Source organism: Ranitomeya variabilis, chromosome 3, assembly GCF_051348905.1.
Source record: "Ranitomeya variabilis isolate aRanVar5 chromosome 3, aRanVar5.hap1, whole genome shotgun sequence".
NCBI lineage: Eukaryota > Metazoa > Chordata > Amphibia > Anura > Dendrobatidae > Ranitomeya > Ranitomeya variabilis.
The window spans coordinates 4,262,660-4,284,814 of record NC_135234.1 but is presented as its reverse complement, the minus strand read 5'-3'; the positions used below and the strand labels follow the sequence as shown (position 1 = coordinate 4,284,814).

The following is a 22,155-nucleotide window of genomic DNA, read 5'->3' as shown; positions in this document are numbered from 1 at the left end:
CATACAGTATAATAGCCCCACCCAGTGCTCCATATAGTATAGTGGTACCACAGTGATCCATACAGTATAATAGCCCCACTGTCACACAGTGTGGGAAAGATTAAGTGCAACACGAAGGGATGAGGGGAAGGAACCAGACACCAGGGGAAGGGTGAGTCGAGACCACTAGGCAGATCTAATAACACCCTACCTGTCCTATCATCCCTAAATTGGATCCTCACCAATCGCCAAGCAGGAAACCTAAGCCCAGTATCTCCCTCGAGCTAGGTCATGGATAGGAAGGGGGAGGGGATACAATGGTCAGTCCCCACTGTAAACTAAAGATAAAAAGTAGACAGATAAGGGTAATGAACTTAAGGTACTGTCACACAGTCACACTTTGGACGCTACGACGGCACGATCCGTGACGTCGCAGCGTCGTATGAGTATCGCTCCAGCGTCGTAGACTGCGGTCACACGTTGCAATCACGGCGCTGGAGCGATGCCGAAGTCCCCGGGTAACCAGGGTAAACATCGGGTTACTAAGCGCAGGGCCGCGCTTAGTAACCCGATGTTTACCCTGGTTACCAGCGTAAAAGTAAAAAAAAAAAAAACAGTACATACTTACATTCCGGTGTCTGTCCCCCGGCGTTCTGCTTCTCTCCACTGTGTAAGCAGCAGAGCCGGAAAGCACAGCGGTGACGTCAGACGTCACCGCTGTGCTCGCTTTCCGGCCGGCAGGCGCTCACAGTGCAGAGAAGCTGAGACGCCGGAGGACAGACACCGGAATGTGAGTATGTACTGTTTTTTTTTTTACGTTTACGCTGGTAACCAGGGTAAACATCGGGTTACTAAGTGCGGCCCTGCGCTTAGTAACCCGATGTTTACCCTGGTTACAAGCGAACACATCGCTGGATCGCTGTCACACACAACGATCCAGCGATGTCAGCGGGTGATCAAGCGACGAAAGAAAGTTCCAAACGATCTGCTACGACGTACGATTCTCAGCAGGGTCCCTGATCGCTGCTGCGTGTCAGACACTGCGATATCGTATGGATATCGCTGGAACGTCACGGATCGTACCGTCGTAGCGATCAAAGTGTGACTGTGTGACAGTACCCTTAGCTTGAGCAGACTCAGAGAGGTAACACCAGATGTCCTCAAACAGCTCCAGAGAGAAAGTTAGCCAACTGCTATAGCTCCAAGCCTTCACAAGGGAAAAATGTGAATATCACCGGCGACTCTCTGCAGCAGACTTGAGATTTATAAACATCCAGGTCCGGGTGTGTCAACTAGAGCCAGAGGGAGGTTACCGCTGTGTCCAAGAGTCAGCAGGATTAAGGAGGCGTCTCTAATGCCAAACGTAGAGACCTTCTTCTGTCAGATGCAGAGCAACAGTCTGTTGCATCTGACACACCCGTGACACCCACATGGGTACAATATAGTAATCCATACAGTATAATGGACCCACATAGTGCTTTATACAGTATAATGGTACCACATAGTGCTTCATACAGTATAGTGGGCTCCACATACTGCTCCATACAGTATAATGGCCCAACACAATGCTTTATACAGTATAATGGCCTCATATAGTGCTCCATACAGTATAATATGCTATACATAGTGCTCCATATAGTATAATGGCCTCACATGGTGCTCCATATAGTATAATTGCCTCACATGGTGCTCCATATAGTATAATGACCTCACATAGTGTTCCATACAGTATAATGGCCTCACATAGTGCTCCATACAGTATAATATGCTCTACATAGTGCTCCATATAGTATAATGGCCCCACATGGTGCTCCATACAGTATAATGACCTCACATAGTGCTCCATACAGTATAATGGCCTCACATAGTGCTCTATATAGTATAATGGCCCCACATGGTGCTCTTTATAGTATAATTGCCTCACATGGTGCTCCATACAGTATAATATGCTCTACATAGTGCTCCATTTAGTATAATGGCCCCACATGGTGCTCCTTATAGTATAATTGCCTCACATGGTGCTCCATACAGTATAATGGCCTCACATAGTGCTCCATACAGTATAATATGCCCTACATAGTCAAGGGATGACATCGGTGAGATCATGCAGAATCCCACCGCTGTCACCAATTGTCAAAGATCACAGCCTGGGAGATTGCGCAGATCCACCCACTGTTATTGATTTGTAATGAACATCTCTCTGTTGCCCCCTATTGGCCTGACAATTATGCAATTGACGGACGATTAACGGAGGAGACCAGACTCTGTTTCCACTATTAGGCTGATTATTAGGAAACTAACAGTGAGCGTATGGTATATACACCTCCAATTACAACACATGGAATTTATATATCCCGGTACAGTCACTGCTGTCTCCACAATATTCCGAGAACTATCAATCGTGTTCCGGCCGATTGGACGCCATTTTAGGTAGCGTATGGCTTCAGTGGTGCGGTCTACAGTACAAAAGGAACAAAACTATTACATTTTTTATTTAAACTAGAATGATAGGCAGTGTTTTAAAAAAATATACAAAAGTATTTACAAAGGGGACAAAACAACACAGCATAAACAGTTACATAAAATAAACAGGATTAACAAAAGAAACTTTCTACGCTGGTCAGAGATGATTCAGCTTAGTGAAGGAGAGCACTTCCATTGCAAGTGTCCAATGAATAGGAATCGTATACATTGATAAGTATCTCTCTCCAGGAATACAGATGATAATCACTTTTGTGACGGGGTGTGTGACAGAGCAGGCAGGACAGCAGGCCGATAAACAATCCAACAATTTTTAGTAAGACGAGGAAACTATAACACCAAACGTAGATTCCTTAGAGTCTGCAAGTCGGCAACACAAAAGGGACAAATCCGGGGGCGCCACCAGGCAATCTGACGCCAAGGAATATGTAACAACAAACTCTAGATTCAGTCCTCAAATCCAGCTGAGTTGTAAGACATCACAATGCCACGTGGCAAATGATCTCCAATCTCCATACATGACACAGGACCTGGCCGCAGCTGCAGATCCTCGTCCTTCCAAAGACACAGCATCAACTAACTCAACATGTGGCTTATTGTCCTACCTCTCTCGGGATCAGCCTCTTTATTGGGCAGAGATACTAACACCCACCCCCTTAAACATAGCTCAAAGGATGAAGAATGTTCCAGAAGCCCTGTCTGCAGGTTTGTGTACTGGATATATGCCCCCTGCAGAGAGGAACAAAGACAAACATGCGCCCACCAGATACAGGACAAGGAATGATAATGTAGGCCTGATTACAGTATGGTCCATGTGTACAGGCTGGGGGTGACAGTCTGTCACAACCCCTTCCCCCCTCAAGTTGTGTACAGACTAGTGACCTCAACAGGTCACTTGTGAAGTACACTCAGACATGGTCGACATGACTCCTGTCTGGACAATCCATCAGCATTTTGGTGTTGACTGCCTCTTCTATATTGTATGGGAAAGCTGTAAGGTTGAAGGCCGAGCTCCATTTTACATCCTCTTTGACTTAAACTCTGCTTCCAGCACCCACAAATCGACATTGTAGCTCTCCCACATCATTTCCTACTATAATATCTGCAGGCAGGCTCCTCATCACCCCAACCACGCATTGCTTGACCCCAAAGCCAAAGTCCAGTTCTACACTTGCTTTTGGGATATTCTTCCATTGGCCTCCAGCTAAGTCAATGGTAATCCCAGGTCCATGCTGTATTGCCTCAGGCCGAACCACTCGGGGATCAGCTATGGTGAGAAATGCCCCGGAGTCACAAAAGCCAATAACTCTCCGACCGTCCAGCACGACCTCCTGTAGGTGCTTTCCTTAAGGATTAGAGGAACTTGTGGCTGTGGCCTGCACCCCATAACCCCTAATGGTGAAACATGGGTGTTTGAGCCATTAGGCAAATCAATTTGGAGGGGTGGCATATCTTCCTCTCCTCCATTGTATTTGGCTGTAAATAATTGATAGGCCTATTTGGTGTAGGGTCATTCCTCAGTTGACCCTGAGGGCAGCTGTCTTGCAGATGCCCAGGCTGCCCACCTCGGTAACATCTGCGCTGTATCGCACTCCACCCCATTTGCACTCTGGGGACGGAGGTAAGGGAGCCTGGAGGCTGATATCTATGTGACGGTGCATGTGGTGGTTATTGGGGTTGAGACAGATTTCTCCACTGGATAGCTGGGCATGTGGCCTGCAGATGATGCCCACAACCATAACACCTGTGCTCTACTACTTTCTTTCCTTGTCGCATTTCAGATGAAGAGGCAGGACTAGCTGGATGGTGAGTCACGTGGGTATCAACATGAGGTGGTGGTCTAGTGGGACAGCAAACTTTGGGGACTGAAGGACAAGAGACCACTTGGGGTGCTGGTAGTTTTTACTCCATCCACCAGTAAGTTTTTCCACTGAAGCTTGATCGTGAGAACCTCATCAACTAAAGCGGCAGCTGGTTCTACTGTCTCTGGTTTTCTCTCATGCACCCATTCCCTGATCTCAGAGGGGCATTTAGCAAAGAACTGTTCTTTTAGGATGACCTGGATGATGGTCTCCTGAGTTAACGCCCCCTCTCCCTCCAGCCAGCGATGGCACGCCTGTTCCTATGTGATCCTATGTGCATAAATTTTAAACTAGCATTCCCCGTTACAGGCTAAGGAGCAGAACCGAGTCCTGTGTCTGGGGTAACTGCATAATGTTCCAGGATGGTTTCTTTAATGTCCTCATAATCATGGTTCCACCGGGGGTCCATAGCTCAATATGCTTCTGCAGCGCCGCCCTCTAAGAGCCCCACCAGATGTCTGACCTGCACCATTTCTGGGATTTCCATTAACTGACATGTTGAAAATCTTGTAAGAAGCCCTCAATATCCCCTGAAGCCTCATTAAACAGCTTAAAGTCCTTGCGGGACACTTTTGAGGCTTCACTCATGGTGGGTGTTGTGATTAATGTCTGCCTGAGGCTTCTAGCTGCTTCCACAGCAAGTTGCCTTTGATGGGCTCTCCGAATGGCCTCTCATTTGTCTTCTATGGTGGCTTCATCCCCAAGTAATGCCATCTCCTCCTCATACCGCACAACCCACTGACTTTTCCGGGTATTTACCTCCAGGTCCCGTCTTTCCTCCACTTGCTCTGAGAATCCATCTCCAGTGCAATCTTGAAGGTTAGCTTCTTCCAAATAGTCCTTTGTAACTGCCACGTAATTCACAGGACATTGTATGCAGATTCCCCGCAGGATGTATCCTCCATTCATTGCCGGGCCGCTGTTTTCCATTCCTTCTGCTCTGATCCCTCTGCTGCCAACCAGTTTGTGACGGGGTTTCAAAGATGGAACAAATTGTATAAAAAATTAGCAGTCAAGCAGGAATATATACTAGGAATATAATGTATAATAAATAATAAAATAATGATAAACAACTGAAATAAATGGAGCACGTTTGATGAATATTTTAACATAAGATCAAAATAGAACAAAATAATCCGGTAACAAAGCCACAATAATCAAAAGAAATATATCATGCCAATCCATAAAAAATGTTTTTATATAATACTGTATATATATATATATGGCTAAAAATAGCCATATTTAAAGAAATTTTTTGCCATATATATATACGGTATTATATTAAAAAAAATTATATATTTCTTTTGATTGTTGTGGCTTTGTTACCAGACTATTCTGCTCTATTTGGATCTTATGTTAAAATATTCATCAAACGTGCTCCATTTATTTCAGTTGTTTATCATTTTTTTATTATATATTCCTAATAAAAAAAAATTTAAAAAAAATATTTCATTATTTTGTCTTTACTGCACAATTTTTTGTAGGATCCCAGGTTGTGACGGGGTGTGTGACAGAGCAGGCAGGGACGCAGGCTGAGGAACAATCCAACAACTTTTATTGAGACGAGGAAATGGTAACACCAAGCGTAGATGCCTTAGAGTCTGCACGTCGGCCACATAAAAGGGACAAATCCGGGGGAGCAACCCACTAATCTGACGCCAAGGAATATGCAACAGCAATCGCTAGATTCAGTCCTCCAATCCAGCAGGGTGGTAAGATAATACAATCCACGTGGCAAATGATCTCCAATCTCCATACATGACACAGGACCTGGCCGCAGCTGCAGATCCTCGCCCTTCCCAAGACACAGCATCACCTAACTCAACATGTGGCTTATTGTCCTACCTCTCTTGGGATCAGCCCCCTTGTTGGGCCGAGATACTCACACCTACCCCCTTAAAACATAGCTCCGAGGATGACGAAGGTTCCAGAAGCCCAGTCTCAGCCTGTCTGCAGGTTTGTGTATTGGAGATGCCGCCTGCAGAGGGGAACACAGACAAGTATTCCCCCACCAGATACAGGACAAGGAATGCTAATGGGGGCCTGATTACAGTATGGTCCATGTGTCCGGGCGGGGGGGGACTCTCTGTCATAACCTTGATCTTTTATTAGCACCTAATTTACACCTATCCCCCTTGATGATGGTGTGCTCCATACAGTATAATGGCTCTATATAGTGATCCTATAGTATAATGGCCCCACATAGTGCTCCATACAGTATAATGGCCCCACATAGTGCTCCATACAGTATAATGGCCCCACATAGTGCTCCATACAGTATAATGGCTCTATATAGTGATCCTATAGTATAATGGCCCCACATAGTGCTCCATACAGTATAATGGCCCCACATAGTGCTCCATACAGTATAATTACCCCACATAGTGCTCCATACAGTATAATAGCCCCATTTATTGCTCCATACAGTATAATTGCCCCACATATTCGTGGGAAGAAAACACAAACAAGTTTCCTGGAGGAAGTAATGGTCGAAAATGATGAGCTACAAATTGTTAACTTGACTAAAAAAATTCTGTCTCCAAATCACATGTCAGGTTTATCAAAAGGTTTGAACTTTTGCATCCCTGAATTATTCTATTTGACTGAAATCAGAATTGATTTGTTTGAAGCTGTTCGTAAGCTACATTTGCATAAAGCGTTTGCTAATAAGGACAACAAGTCCACATGTAATGATACCAACAATTTGGTGTCCATAGGAACGCTGGGCTTTATGACTTTTCCATCAGAAGACTCCACCTTTCATGATGGAGTCGCTACTTTGGTAGAAATCGCGAACCCTCATGTTAGTCCCGCTGTGAGCTGTCATGGTTCTGATTTCGCCTCCCCCTTTATGGGATCGGTTCAGTCAGATTGCGTACCCCCCCTGGTAGTGAGGGATGTTGGAGCATTATTATTTCAAGAACCCAAGAAAAATGTGTCTGACCCCCAACTACAAGCCCTAAAAGAAATGCAAGGGTGGAAAGATGTTGTTTTTCGCAAAGCAGATAAAGGTGGTATTATCGTGTTAATGGAGAGAGATCATTATATAAAGGAAAGTTTGTCACAATTAAATCAAACCGATACTTACCTACGTTTAGAAGATAATCCACTTCCTAAGTATAAGGATAAATTAAGATCGTTTTTAAGAAAAAATGTGGGAAATTTCGTCTTAACTAAAAAAGAAGCAGAACAATGATTTCCTCTGTATCCATGTATCCCTCATTGGTATAGTATCCTGCAAATTCACAAATCCTTGTCTCACCCCCCCGGACGCCCAACAGTGTCAGGGATTAATTCGGTTACTGAACCACTATCGCAATACCTTCACTGGTGTCCTAAACCGTTACTATTAACAATTCCCTCTTTTGTAAAGGATTCGGGTGACTTTTTAAAGGCGGTTGCGTTGGTTGAGTGGCAGCCGGGTTTTGCCCTGGCTTCAATAGACGTGGTTTATACACCAGGATACCGCATGCACACAGTACGGTACAAAACTCCTGATTTTATTTCGTTTGTTTTGGAAAGTTTTAATTTTATTTTGACACACAATGCGTTTAAGTTTTCGAACCATTGGTATGTTCAAGTAACGGGAACCGCCATGGCCACGCCGGTCACATGCGTCTTTTTCTTGCGGTATTTGAGGAAGAATTCATAACCAGTATAAAATCCATTCTTAAACCATATATAATGTTATTTACGCTTTGTTGATGACGTGTTTATAGTGTGGGATGGTGCACATGTGGATTTTGATAATTTTGTAGAACATCTTAATAGTAATAATTATGTTAATATGCAGTTCACATCATGCTTTGGGATTGATAGATTCCATTTTTTGGATGTGGAAATTAGTATTATTGAAGGGAATAAATATACAAAGGTGCATAGGAAATCGACGGCTTCAAACTCCATGCTACGTTACGACTCTGCTCATCCAGAGCACACTAAGAGAAGCTTACCTTTCAGACAAATGTTGCGGTTGAGAAAGATCAATAACAATGAGGAATGCTTCAGAGATCAGATTAATGAGTTAAACAAGCGGTTTGTGGATAGGGGTTACCCATCAGAACTCTTAGATGATGCCGAAACACGAGTCAACAGGATCACCCAACGTGAATTACTGACAAAATGTAAAGGAAATAAAGGACAAAGGTTTCCCTCTAAGATTCGAGTTGTGCGTCTGTTTTCCTCTTCTTATTGGATCACTATAAATAAAGACTCCCGTGGTTCACTCTTACCCACACTCCTATCTTGGGTCCCCTGATGAGCCCCGTTAACAAGAGGGGGGAAACACGTAGGGACATCATAATACTGGGAACCACCCAAATCAGATCAGGTATTTGACTGCGTTGAATATCAAAACCTGTTCCTTCTGAATTGTCTATGATTGGTGACTAAGCTTCACATTGATGTCTAAGAACGCCCTCGTTATGGTATACAGGGGCATATGTGCATTTTCTAGGCTCCACATCAGGCACACGTATTATATGTGACAATGACTAGGTCTAAATCACTGTAAGCCGTTGGATCCAGTCTACGACACTGTGCTTTATTATTTTCTGGTGTGATATAACATTAGGCTTACATTGTTGTGAGGGAGCACTGTCGAGACTAGAAGGTTTGAGGTCCTGCCCCAAAACATGTGTACCTGGGACTTTATATCCTAGTCGGGACCAGGCCAGCAATAAGCTAAATCCTTAATCTAGATTTATCTCACGATATATAGCAGGGGTCCACAACTCGTAGCTCGCGAGCCACATGTGCTCCCCTGCTCCTGACATGTGGCTCACCGATGGTCACAGTCCCCAGGGGGCTGCCCCGCTGCCTGTAATACCAGCCCAGAGCCGGCGTCAGCACCCGGCAAGTGCCGGGGCCCTGAGCAGGCAGGGGGCTCAATCGCCGCCGGGGACACTGGCATGCTATGGTGCCGACCCCCCACCTGCTCCGGGCCCTGGCACTTGTGATACTTACCTCTCCCGGTTCCAGCGCTGCAGCGTCTTCCATCCTCTGACTGTGACGTTCAGGTCAAAGGGCGCGATGACGTCACCAGTGCGCGACCTCTGCCTGAGCAGTCACAGCACAGAGAGCAGGAAGACGCCGACGGTGAGGAGTCCAGAGCAGCAACGAGAGGTATTTCGTTTTGTTTTAATATTTGGAGCAATATATAGCGACCATCAGAAGGGGACGATATATGGAGCATCTTATGGGGCCAATTCTATATGGAGCATCTTATGGGGCCAATTCTTTATGGAGCATCTTATGGGGCCAATTCTTTATGGAGCATCTTATGGGGCCAATTCTATAGGGAGCATCTTATGGGGCCAATTCTATAGGGAGCATCTTATGGGGCCAATTCTTTATGGAGCATCTTATGGGGCCAATTCTATATGGAGCATCTTATGGGGCCAATTCCATAGGGAGCATCTTATGGGGCCAATCTATAGGGATCATCTTATGGGGCCAATTCTTTATGGAGCATCTTATGGGGCCAATTCTTTATGGAGCATCTTATGGGGCCAATTCTATATGGAGCATCTTATGGGGCCAATTCTATAGGGAGCATCTTATGGGGCCAATTCTATATGAAGCATCTTATGGGGCCAATTCTATAGGGAGCATCTTATGGGGCCAATTCTATAGGGAGCATCTTATGGGGCCAATTCTATATGGAGCATCTTACGGGGCCAATTCTATAGGGAGCATCTTATGGGGCCAATTCTATAGGGAGCATCTTATGGGGCCAATTCTATAGGGAGCTTCTTATGGGGCCAATTCTATATGGAGCGTCTTATGGGGCCAATTCTATATGGAGCATCTTATGGGGCCAATTCTATAGGGAGCATCTTATGGGGCCAATTCTATATGGAGCATCTTATGGGGCCAATTCTATAGGGAGCATCTTATGGGGCCAATTCCATAGGGAGCATCTTATGGGGCCAATTCTATATAGAGCATCTTATGGGGCCAATTCTATAGGGAGCATCTTATGGGGCCAATTCTATATGGAGCATCTTATGGGGCCAATTCTATAGGGAGCATCTTATGGGGCCAATTCTATAGGGAGCTTGTTATGGGGCCAATTCTATATGGAGCTTCTTATGGGGCCAATTCTATAAGGAGCATCTTATGGGGCCAATTCTATATGGAGCATCTTATGGGGCCAATTCTATAAGGAGCATCTTATGGGGCCAATTCTATAAGGAGCATCTTATGGGGCCAATTCTATAGGGAGCATCTTATGGGGCCAATTCTATAGGGAGCATCTTATGGGGCCAATTCTATATGGAGCTTCTTAATGGGGCCAATTCTATAAGGAGCATCTTATGGGGCCAATTCTATAAGGAGCATCTTATGGGGCCAATTCTATAGGGAGCATCTTATGGGGCCAATTCTATAGGGAGCATCTTATGGGGCCAAATCTATATGGAGCTTCTTATGGGGCCAATTCTATAGGGAGCATCTTATGGGGCCAATTCTATAGGGAGCATCTTATGGGGCCAGGGGCGTAGCTAGAGCTTTTGCCGCCCGGGGCTGTTCCCGAGTTTGGCGCCCCCCCCCCCCCCCCCAGAATGAATGCGATTTTCACACTTAGTCATGTACCGACGAGCTCCTCTCCCTTAAGTTCCCAATGTTAAGTGAAAAACTGAGAGAAGCAGAAGAGAAGATCGTTGTTACAGGACCATGAGTATGAAAATCGCATATGAGTGACGTGTCCATGTGACAACTACTGGAACCTGCAGAGCTGAATCCTGACATCGCAGCTTCTGAATTCTCACAACTCATGCACTGCACACTTTTAGGATTCTCCCTGGCCGGTGGAGTCATGTCAGCACAAGCATGTGATTTGTATACTTCTGACCACATTCCGACTAGACGTGCCCGGCCTCGCTCAGTTCATTATCATTGAGTGAGGCCACACATGTCTAGTCAGCACGTGACCGCATGTATGTAAATCGCCAGCATGAGAGAATCCTGACAGTGTGCAGTGCGCACTGTGAAAAGTCAGAAGTCTGCAGTCACAAAGAATGACTGCAGACTCATCACAAACCTGGACATCCCCTTTAATGCTCCTAACATAAATAAAAACATGAGAGTTAGTCAGTATCACAAATAACATTTACATCCAGGTACCTTATAGATGACGTCGTCTCTGGAGTTGTTCTTCTTTTCTTCATCTTGTCCAGACCCCATGATGAGTTTTCTCAGCCACAGCCGTCTCTGCAGACTTCCATCTTCTCCGCTCTTTTGCAGAAAATCTCCACATGACGCCCTTAAAGATACAAGTGTCATTATAATGCTCCGGAATAAAAAATTGCCCCTCACTATATTGTCTGCACAAAATATGACCCCCACACTGTCCCTCTTATGGTACACGCTCTTCACACTGACCTCTCCTTTCCATACCGGACCCCTCTTCACACTGACCTCTCACACAGTGTCCCCCTATAGGGCCCAGTGTTTATACTGTACTCTCTCATCACACTCCCCCTCCTTGGTATACTGTCCCCTCCTGGCTGTGCCCTTACACTGTCCCCCATGCTACGCATGCACACATCCCAACACCCTCACTCCCCGTACTCTGTCCACATACGTTTTTCACATCGCTACTCATACTGTGTCCGCATACATCCCCCCGTTTGACCCCAAGCTGTCTGCACCCATCCCCCATACTGTTTCCTCATATATGCCCCCCATCTCCCCCTTTGCTCTTCATTTTGTGTCCTCAGATCTCCCCCACACATTAAATCCCCCCATCTCCATGACAAATCTCCCCCCACACACAATAAATACCCCATCTCCACTCATATTAAATATCCCCAATCCAATAATATATCCCACTATCCCCACTCACATTAAATCCCCCCCCATCCCCACTCACAGTAAATCCCCCCCACAATATATGCCCCCATCCCCACTCACAGTAAATCCCCCCCAGAATATATGCCCCCCATCCCCACTCACATTAAATCCCCCCCAGAATATATGCCCCCATCCCCACTCACAGTAAATCCCCCCCAGAATATATGCCCCCCATCCCCACTCACAGTAAATCCCCCCCCACAATATATGCCCCCCATCCCCGCACATTAAATCCCCCCCACAATATATCCCCCCCATCCCCGCACATTAAATGCCCCCCACAATATATCCCCCCCATCCCCGCACATTAAATCCCCCCCACAATATATGCCCCCCATCCCCACTCACAGTAAATCCCCCTCACAATATATGCCCCCCATCCCCTCACATTAAATCCCCCCCACAATATATGCCCCCCATCCCCTCACATTAAATCCCCCCCCACAATATATGCCCCCCATCCCCTCACATTAAATCCCCCCCACAATATATGCCCCCCATCCCCTCACATTAAATCCCCCCCCACAATATATGCCCCCCATCCCCACTCACAGTAAATCCCCCCCACAATATATGCCCCCCATCCCCTCACATTAAATCCCCCCCACAATATATGCCCCCCATCCCCTCACATTAAATCCCCCCCCACAATATATGCCCCCCATCCCCACTCACAGTAAATCCCCCCCACAATATATGCCCCCATCCCCACTCACAGTAAATCCCCCCCACAATAAATGCCCCCATCCCCCCCACAATAAATGCCCCCATCCCCACTCACAGTAAATCCCCCCCACAATAAATGCCCCCATCCCCACTCACAGTAAATCCCCCCCACAATATATGCCCCCATCCCCACTCACAGTAAATCCCCCCCACAATATATGCCCCCCTTCCCCACACAGTAAATTCCCCCCCTGCACCTTTGGTGTCTTCAGCTCCACTGGAGCACTTACCACCGCTCTGCATCTCCTGCTCTGCCGCGCAGGTGAGTGACGTCAGCAGCGTGATCACATGACCTGATCACATGACCTGATCACACTGCTGGCATCGCTCTGACCCAGAGGTCAGAGCTTCAATTGTACTCGCATCACAGATACGAGTCCAATTGAACACTGGGAGCCGGCGCGCTGCAGCTTCTCTGTGCCGGCTGTCAGCTTAACAGTCGGCACAGAGAACAGCTGACTCCCAGTGCGGGGGGCGGCAGAATGCAGCCGCCGGGGGAGACACTGCGGACCGCCGCTTTAGGCGGCCCGACTGCGCCCCCCTGCCGGCTGCTCCCCCCTAGATACGCCACTGACTCACCCCCACATTGTGCCGCCCCCCCGCATTGTGCCGCCCGGGGCGGCCCGCCCCCCCCCGCACCCCCCTTCCTACGCCACTGTATGGGGCCAATTCTATAGGGAGCATCTTATGGGGCCAATTCTATAGGGAGCATCTTATGGGGCCAATTCTATAGGGAGCATCTTATGGGGCCAATTCTATAGGGGGCATCTTATGGGGCCAATTCTATAGGGGCATCTTATGGGACCAATTCTATATGGAGCATCTTATGCGGCCAATTCTATAGGGAGCATCTTATGGGGCCAATTCTATATGGAGCATCTTATGGGGCCAATTCTATATGGAGCATCTTATGGGGCCAATTCTATACGGAGCATCTTATGGGGCCAATTCTATAGGGAGCATCTTATGGGGCCAATTCTATAGGGGGCATCTTATGGGACCAATTCTATAGGGAGCATCTTATGGGGCCAATTCTATAGGGGGCATCTTATGGGGCCAATTCTATAGGGGGCATCTTATGGGGCCAATTCTATAGGGAGCATCTTATGGGGCCAATTCTATAGGGAGCATCTTATGGGGCCAATTCTATAGGGAGCATCTTATGGGACCAATTCTATATGGAGCATCTTATGGGACCAATTCTATATGGAGCATCTTAAGGGGCCAATTCTATAGGGAGCATCTTATGGGACCAATTCTATAGGGAGCATCTTATGGGGCCAATTCTATATGGAGCATCTTAAGGGGCCAATTCTATATGGAGCATCTTATGGGGCCAATTCTATAGGGAGCATCTTATGGGGCCAATTCTATAGGGAGCATCTTATGGGACCAATTCTATATGGAGCATCTTATGGGGCCAATTCTATAGGGGGCATCTTATGGGGCCAATTCTATATGGAGCATCTTATGGGGCCAATTCTATATGGAGCATCTTATGGGGCCAATTCTATAGGGAGCATCTTATGGGACCAATTCTATATGGAGCATCTTATGGGACCAATTCTATAGGGAGCTTCTTATGGGGCCAATTCTATAGGGAGCATCTTATGGGGCCAATTCTATAGGGAGCATCTTATGGGGCCAATTCTATATGGAGCATCTTATGGGGCCAATTCTATAGGGAGCATCTTATGGGACCAATTCTATATGGAGCATCTTATGGGGCCAATTCTATAGGGAGCATCTTATGGGGCCAATTCTATAGGGAGCATCTTATGGGACCAATTCTATATGGAGCATCTTAAGGGGCCAATTCTATATGGAGCATCTTAAGGGGCCAATTCTATAGGGAGCATCTTATGGGACCAATTCTATAGGGAGCATCTTATGGGACCAATTCTATATGGAGCATCTTATGGGACCAATTCTATATGGAGCATCTTAAGGGGCCAATTCTATAGGGAGCATCTTATGGGACCAATTCTATAGGGAGCATCTTATGGGACCAATTCTATATGGAGCATCTTATGGGACCAATTCTATATGGAGCATCTTAAGGGGCCAATTCTATAGGGAGCATCTTATGGGACCAATTCTATAGGGAGCATCTTATGGGACCAATTCTATATGGAGCATCTTATGGGGCCAATTCTATATGGAGCATCTTAACCCCTTAATCCCGTATGACGTACTATCCCGTCGAGGTGACCTGGGACTTAATTCCCAGTGATGGGATAGTACATAATAGGTGATCGTTTGCGCTCACGGGGGGAGTGCGGCCGATCGCCGCCAGGTGTCAGCTGATTATTACAGCTGACATCTGGCACTATGTGCCAGGAGTGGTCACGGACCGCTCCCGGCACATTAACCCCCGGCACACTGTGATCAAAGATGATTGCAGCGTTTCAGCGGCACAGGGAAGCATTGCGCAGGGAGGGGGCTCCCTGCATGCTTCCCTGAGACCCTAGGAGCAAAGCGATGTGATCGCGTTGCTCCGAGGGTCTTCTACCTCCTTCTCCCAGATCCAAAATGGCCGCGGGGGGCCTTCTGGGTCCTGCAGGGAGGTGGCTTTCAAGCGCCTGCTCTGAGCAGGCATCGGGAAGCCTCCTTCAGTGCCTGTGTGATCGTTGATCTGACACAGTGCACAGCAAAGTGTCAGATCAGCGATCTGTCACTATACAGTGATGCCCCTTCCTGGGACAATGTAAAAAAGTAAAAAAAAGAAAATTACATGTGTAAAAAAAAATATAAAATCCTAAGTAAAGAAAAAAAAAATATATTGTTCCAATAAATACATTTATTTATCTAAATAATAAAAACAATAAAAGTACACATATTTAGTATCGCCGCGTCCGTAACGACCCGACCTATAAAACTGTCCCACTAGTTAACCCTTTCAGTGAACACCGTAAAAAAAAAAAAAAAAAAACGAGGCAAAAAACAATGCTTTATTATCATACCGCCGAACAAAAAGTGGAATAACATGCGATCAAAAAGACGGATATAAATAGCCATGATACCGCTGAAAACGTCATCTTGTCCCGCAAGAAGTGAGCTGCCATACAGCATCATCAGCAAAAGAATAAAAAAGTTATAGTCCTCAGAATAAAGTGATGCACAATAATTATTTTTTATATAAAATAGTTTTTATCGTATAAAAGCGCCAAAACATAAAAAAATGACATAAATGAGGTATCGCTGTAATCGTACTGACCCAAAGAATAAAACTGCTTTATCAATTTTACCAAATGCGGAATGGTATAAGCGCCTCCCCCAAAAGAAATTCATGAATAGCTGGTTGTTGGTCATTCTGCCTCACAAAAATCTGAATAAAAAGCGACCAAAAAAGTCACGTGCCCGAAAATGGTACCAATAAAATTGTCAACTCGTCCCGCAAAAAAACAAGACCTCACTTGACTCTGTGGACCAAAATATGGAAAAATTATAGCTCTCAAAATGTGGAGATGCAAAACTATTTTTTGCAATAAAAAGCGTCTTTTAGTGTGTGACAGCTGCCAATCATAAAAATGTACTACAAAAAAAAGCTATAAAAATCAAACCCCCCTTCATCACCTTAGTTAGAGAAAAGTAACAAAATTTTAAAAAATGTATTTATTTCCATTTTCCTATTAGGGTTAGGGTTGGGGCTAAAGTTAGGGTTAGGGTTGGGGCTACAGTTAGGGTTGGGGCTAAAGTTAGGGTTAGGGTTGGGTCTAAAGTTAGGGTTAGGTTGGGGCAAAAGTTAGGGTTGGGGCTACAGTTAGGGTTAGGGTTGGGGTTAGGGTTGGGGCTAAAGTTAGGGTTAGGGTTGGGGCTACAGTTAGGGTTAGAGTTGGGGCTAAAGTTAGGCTAGGGTCACATTGCGTTAGGGCAATCCGTTAAGCGCATAGCGCTAGCGGGTTGCGCTAACGCAATGCTTCCCTAGGGTCCGCGTTCGGCGTCCCCGCTAGCGCAGATCCCCGATCTGCACTAGCGAGGAACGGACCTCGGGCGCGCCGCGGACGCTGCAAGCAGCGTCCGAGGTCCGTCACTCAAATGACGCGACATCGCTAGCGCCCGCCCAATGTGGGCGGGCGCTAGCGACGCGCTCACTATTACAGGCTATGGCGGCGTTAATGGACTACGTTAACACCGCGTTATGCCGCGGTGTAACGTAGTCCGTTAAACGCGGTCACATAACGCAATGTGACCCTAGCCTTAGGGTTAGGGTTGGGGCTAAAGTTAGGGTTAGGGTTGGGGCTAAAGTTAAGGTTAGTGCTAAAGTTAGGGTTAGGGTTGGGCTAAAGTTAGGGTTGAGGCTAAAGTTAGGGTTAGGGTTGGGGCTAAAGTTAGGGTTAGGGTTGGGGCTAAAGTTAGGGTTAGTGCTAAAGTTAGGGTTAGGGTTGGGCTAAAGTTAGGGTTGGGGCTAAAGTTAGGGTTAGGGTTGGGGCTAAAGTTAGGGTTAGGATTGGGGCTAAAGTTAGGGTTAGGGTTGGGGCTAAACTTAGGGTTTGGATTACATTTACGGTTGGAATTAGGGTTGGGATTAGGGTTAGGGGTGTGGTTAGGGTTATGATTGGGATTAGGGGTCTGTTGGAGTTAGGGGTGTGGTTAGGGTTGGGATTAGGGGTGTGTTGGGGTTAGGGGTGTGTTGCGGTTAGAGGTGTGGTTGGGATTAGGGCTAGGGGCATGTTCGGGTTAGGGTTATGGTTAGGGTTAATAAACTTTGTGAATGTGGTTTTGAGCACCTTGAGGGGTGCAGTTTTTAGAATGGCATCACACTTGGGTATTTTCTATCATATAGACCCCTCAAAGTGACTTCAAATGAGATGTGGTCCCTAAAAATAAAATGGTGTTGTAAAAATGAGAAATTGCTGGTCAATTTTAACCCTTATAACTCCATAACAAAAAAAATTTTGGTTCCAAAATTGTGCTGATGTAAAGTAGACATGTGGGAAATATTACTTATTAAGTATTTTGTGTGACATATCTCTGTGATTTAAGGGCATAAAAATTTAAAGTTGGAAAATTGCGAAATTTTCAAAATTGTTGCCAATTTTGAATTGTCAGAATTGTAAAAATTGGCCCAGTCATTAACGTGAAAACCACCCTTGGGGGTTAAGGGGTTAATGGGGCCAATTTAATATGGAGCATCTTATGGGGCCAATTCTATACGGAGCAGTATATGGGGCCAATATATGAAGCATCTTATGGGACTGTTAAAGGGTATTGACTTTTAAGATTGCTACTTCCAATAGGTGGCACTAGAGTTCAAGTCCTCTTTGATTAAGCAATTTGCATAACAATAACGTAAAATACATAAGGATAGAGTGACAGTGAAAATCTGCTTGTTATTATTTGTGCCTTCTCTAGGTTTTTCTATGACTATATCTGCATTGTGGCTCTCGACCAACTTTCATAGCGGAATGTGGCTCTCAAGGTAAGAAAGGTTGGGGACCCCTGACATACAGCTTCCCTCAGAGCCTTGGCCTAGAGGCACCATAGACCATTGTATGCTGGGTGCATGCTGATTTATTGCTATAGCTATAAAAAATAGGGGCACGTAGGGACTTTAAGGGATTGCCGACATTCAGCGGGGGCGCCACATCATATTTTAGGGCGTCATCCTCTGCTGTTAGGTAGGGCTACAGCTAAAATTAGGGTAAGAGCAGGTTTAGTTAGACCATACCCAACTCAATTCCCTGCCTTATAATTTGTATGATTGAACATTCCCCCTATCAAAAGAGCTTCGGAGGTGTTTTACTTCTCATAGTTTTTATCTTCTAATGACTTTTTGAATTATTACTCTTAATTAAAAGTTACATTTTATGGGGATTTTTTTTTCTCTGGTGTACTTTTCTAAACATATACCCACTATATATTACCTGGTTTTACAGCTCCCTTATACCCAGGGACAGCTCTCTTAGCCCTACTACCAAGAGACAGCTCTCTTAGCCCTACTACCCAGGGACAGCTCTCTTAGCCCTACTACCCAGGGACAGCTCTTAGCCCTACTACCCAGGAACAGCTCTCTTAGCCCTACTACCCAGGGATAGCTCTCTTAGCTCTACTACCCAGGAACAGCTCTCTTAGCCCTACTACCCAGGGACAGCTCTCTTAGCCCTACTACCCATGGACTGCTTTCTTAGCCCTACTACCCATGGACTGCTCTTAGCCCTACTACCCAGGGACAGCTCTTAGCTCTACTACCCAGGGACAGCTCTCTTAGTCCTACTACCCAGGGACAGCTATCTTAGCTCTACTACCCAGGGACAGTTCTCTTAGCCCTACTACCCAGGGACAGCTCTCTTAGCTCCACTACCCATGGACTGTCCTCTTAGCCCTACTACCCATGGACTGCTCTCTTAGCTCTACTACCCAGGGACAGCTCTTAGCCCTACCTCCCAGGGACAGCTCTTATCCCTACTACCCATGGACTGCTCTCTTAGCCCTACTACCCAGGGACAGCTCTCTTAGCCCTACTACCCAGGGACAGCTCTCTTAGCACTGCTACCCAGGGACTGCTCTCTTAGCCCTACTACCCAGGAACAGCTCTCTCAGCGCTACTACCCAGGGACAGCTCTCTTAGTCCTACTACCGAGGAACAGCTCTCTTAGCTCTACTACCCAGGAACAGCTCTCTTAGCTCTACTACCCAGGAACAGCCCTCTTAGCGCTACTACTCAGGAACAGCTCTCTTAGCCCTACTACCCAGGGACAGCTCTCTTAGCCCTACTACCCAGGGACAGCTCCCTTAGTGCTACTACCCAGGGACAGCTCTCATAGCCCTTCTACCAATGAACAGCTCTTAGCGCTACTACCCAGGGACAGCTCTTAGCGCTACTACCCAGGGACAGCTCTCTTAGCCCTACTACCCAGGGACAGCTCTCTTAGCCCTACTACCCAGGGACAGCTCTCTTAGCCCTACTACCCAGGGACAGCTCTCTTAGCCCTACTACCCAGGGACAGCTCTCTTAGCCCTACTACCCAGGGACAGCTCTTAGCCCTACTACCCAGGGTCAGCTCTTAGTGCTACTACACAGGGACAGCTCTCTTAGCCCTACTACCCAGGAACAGCTCTCTTAGCGCTACTACCCAGGGACAGCTCTCTTAGCCCTACTACCCAGGAACAGCTCTCTCAGTGCTACTACCAGGGACAGCTCTCTTAGCCCTAATACCCAGGAACAGCTCTCTTAGCTCTACTACCCAGGAACAGCTCTCTTAGCTCTACTACCCAGGAACAGCTCTCTTAGCACTACTACTCTGGAACAGCTCTCTTAGCCCTACTACCCAGGGACAGCTCTTAGCCCTACTACCCAGAAACAGCTCTCTCAGCGCTACTACCAAGGGACAGCTCTCTTAGCCCTACTACCCAGGAACAGCTCTCTCAGTGCTACTACCCAGGGACAGCTCTCTTAGCCCTACTACCCAGGAACAACTCTCTTAGCTCTACTACCCAGGAACAGCTCTCTTAGCCCTAATACCCAGGGACAGCTCTCTTAGTCCTACTACCCAGGGACAGCTCTTAGCCCTACTACATAGGGACAGCTCTTGGCGCTATTACCCAGGGATAGCTCCTGATAGCCACTGGTCAGTCAAAGCATTGTAGAACGTGCTCTTACGGTGTTACACAGACGTCTACATGAGCCCTTATAATTATTAGTGGATCTTTGAAGAGAACCATAATGTGGATGTGGCCCTCAGTGAAATCATTTGGGACAAACCCTGAAAGGAGAGGTGGTGCTGCCCCAGCTGGGAAGTAGTCATTTGTCCTTCATTGTGGCCTGGGGCTGTTTATGCTGACTGGTACCCAGGTCAGGCGGTGAGCTGTTCCCTGTGGTATTGGCATCACACTCACGCCGGTGAAGACTCCTCTGAAGCACAGCAGTCAGACCAGGTGACAACCTGGCAAGCATTTTTTTGGTAAGTTCAGCATAAGGTTGATTGGCAGATGGCGAAGGCTCCCTGAATGGTCAGACAGAGCTGTTAGTGAGCGCTCTGAGGTTAGTAAGGGGACAGTCAGGGAGTTTGGCACGGTCAGATGCCCCTAACTGCAGACTGTAAGACAGGGGTTTTTAGGAAAATGTATTCTAGCTAAAAAAAAAAAAAAAAGCAGTGCATCTTGCAGTCTGACCATTTCCACACTGCTTGCTGACAGTACAATACGGTGTATATGCAATCAAAGCCAAATATGCAGACACCGCGAGGGCGCAGAGATTTACTGTCTGCAGATCTGTTACTTACAGGTGCTTCTCACAAAATTAGAATATCATCAAAAAGTGAATTCATTTCAGTTCTTCAATACAAAAAGTGAATCTCATATATTATAGAGTTGATGATTATGGCTTACCGCCAAAGAAAACCCAAAAGTCATTATCTCAGTAAATTAGAATAATTAACAATAAACACCTGTAAAGGCTCCTAAGCGTTTATAAAGGTCCTTAGTCTGTTTCAGTAGCTCCACAATCATGGGGAAGACTGCTGACCTGATAGATGTCCAGAAGGCGTCACTGACACACTCCACAAGGAGGGGAAGCCACAAAAGGTCATTGGTAAAGAAGCCGGCTGTTCACACAGTGCTGGATCCAAGCATATTAATGGGAAGTGGAAGGAAAAAGTGTGGTAGATAAAGGACATACATTACAGTTGGCCAACATTTCAGATTGTACAATCATTTTTCAAGCTGGTGTTATAAAGTATTCTAATTTACTGAGATAATGACTTGTTGGTTTTCATTGGCTGTAAGCCATAATCATCAACATTAACAGAAATAAACACGTGAAATAGATCACTCTGCACTCTGTTCTCTTTATAATATTTGACACCGTTACAAATAGTGTGAAGGGCCTGTAAAGACCCTTCTGATTCATTGGATTATGTTGGTTCCCGCGCACCGAGCGGTTTCTTGGCTTCTATGGATACTGCCGGGGAGCGCTGTACATTTCTGTATTTTGTTCACAGGTTCCATCTTGGATAGTTAGGAGCAGCATACCCCCAAGACGGAAGCCGCTGTATGTACCATGCAAAAGTCAGAGTCAGTCAGCACCTGGGTTCTCACATAGTGGCTGCAGCGTGGATTTCTGGTTACATGTGGCCATCAATAAATGGTTTAAGCAATAAGCAGTAAATCACGTGTTGACACAGTGACCTAAAACTGGGCAGACACAAACACAGATGATACGGATGCCCCTGTGGGTGCCGAGATGTACGCTACCATGTTTGTAGTAAATTATGATATATTAGACTAATAATTCTGAGATTTGGGCACACTT

General features: G+C 46.2%; 1 protein-coding gene across 3 annotated transcripts in view; it reads left to right on the top strand.

The window, feature by feature from the left end:
• The window catches only part of NHLH2 (nescient helix-loop-helix 2), an 86,028-nt gene that overhangs the window by 58,238 nt on the left and 5,635 nt on the right, over positions 1–22,155 (top strand). The gene's annotated exons all lie outside the window — the stretch shown is intronic.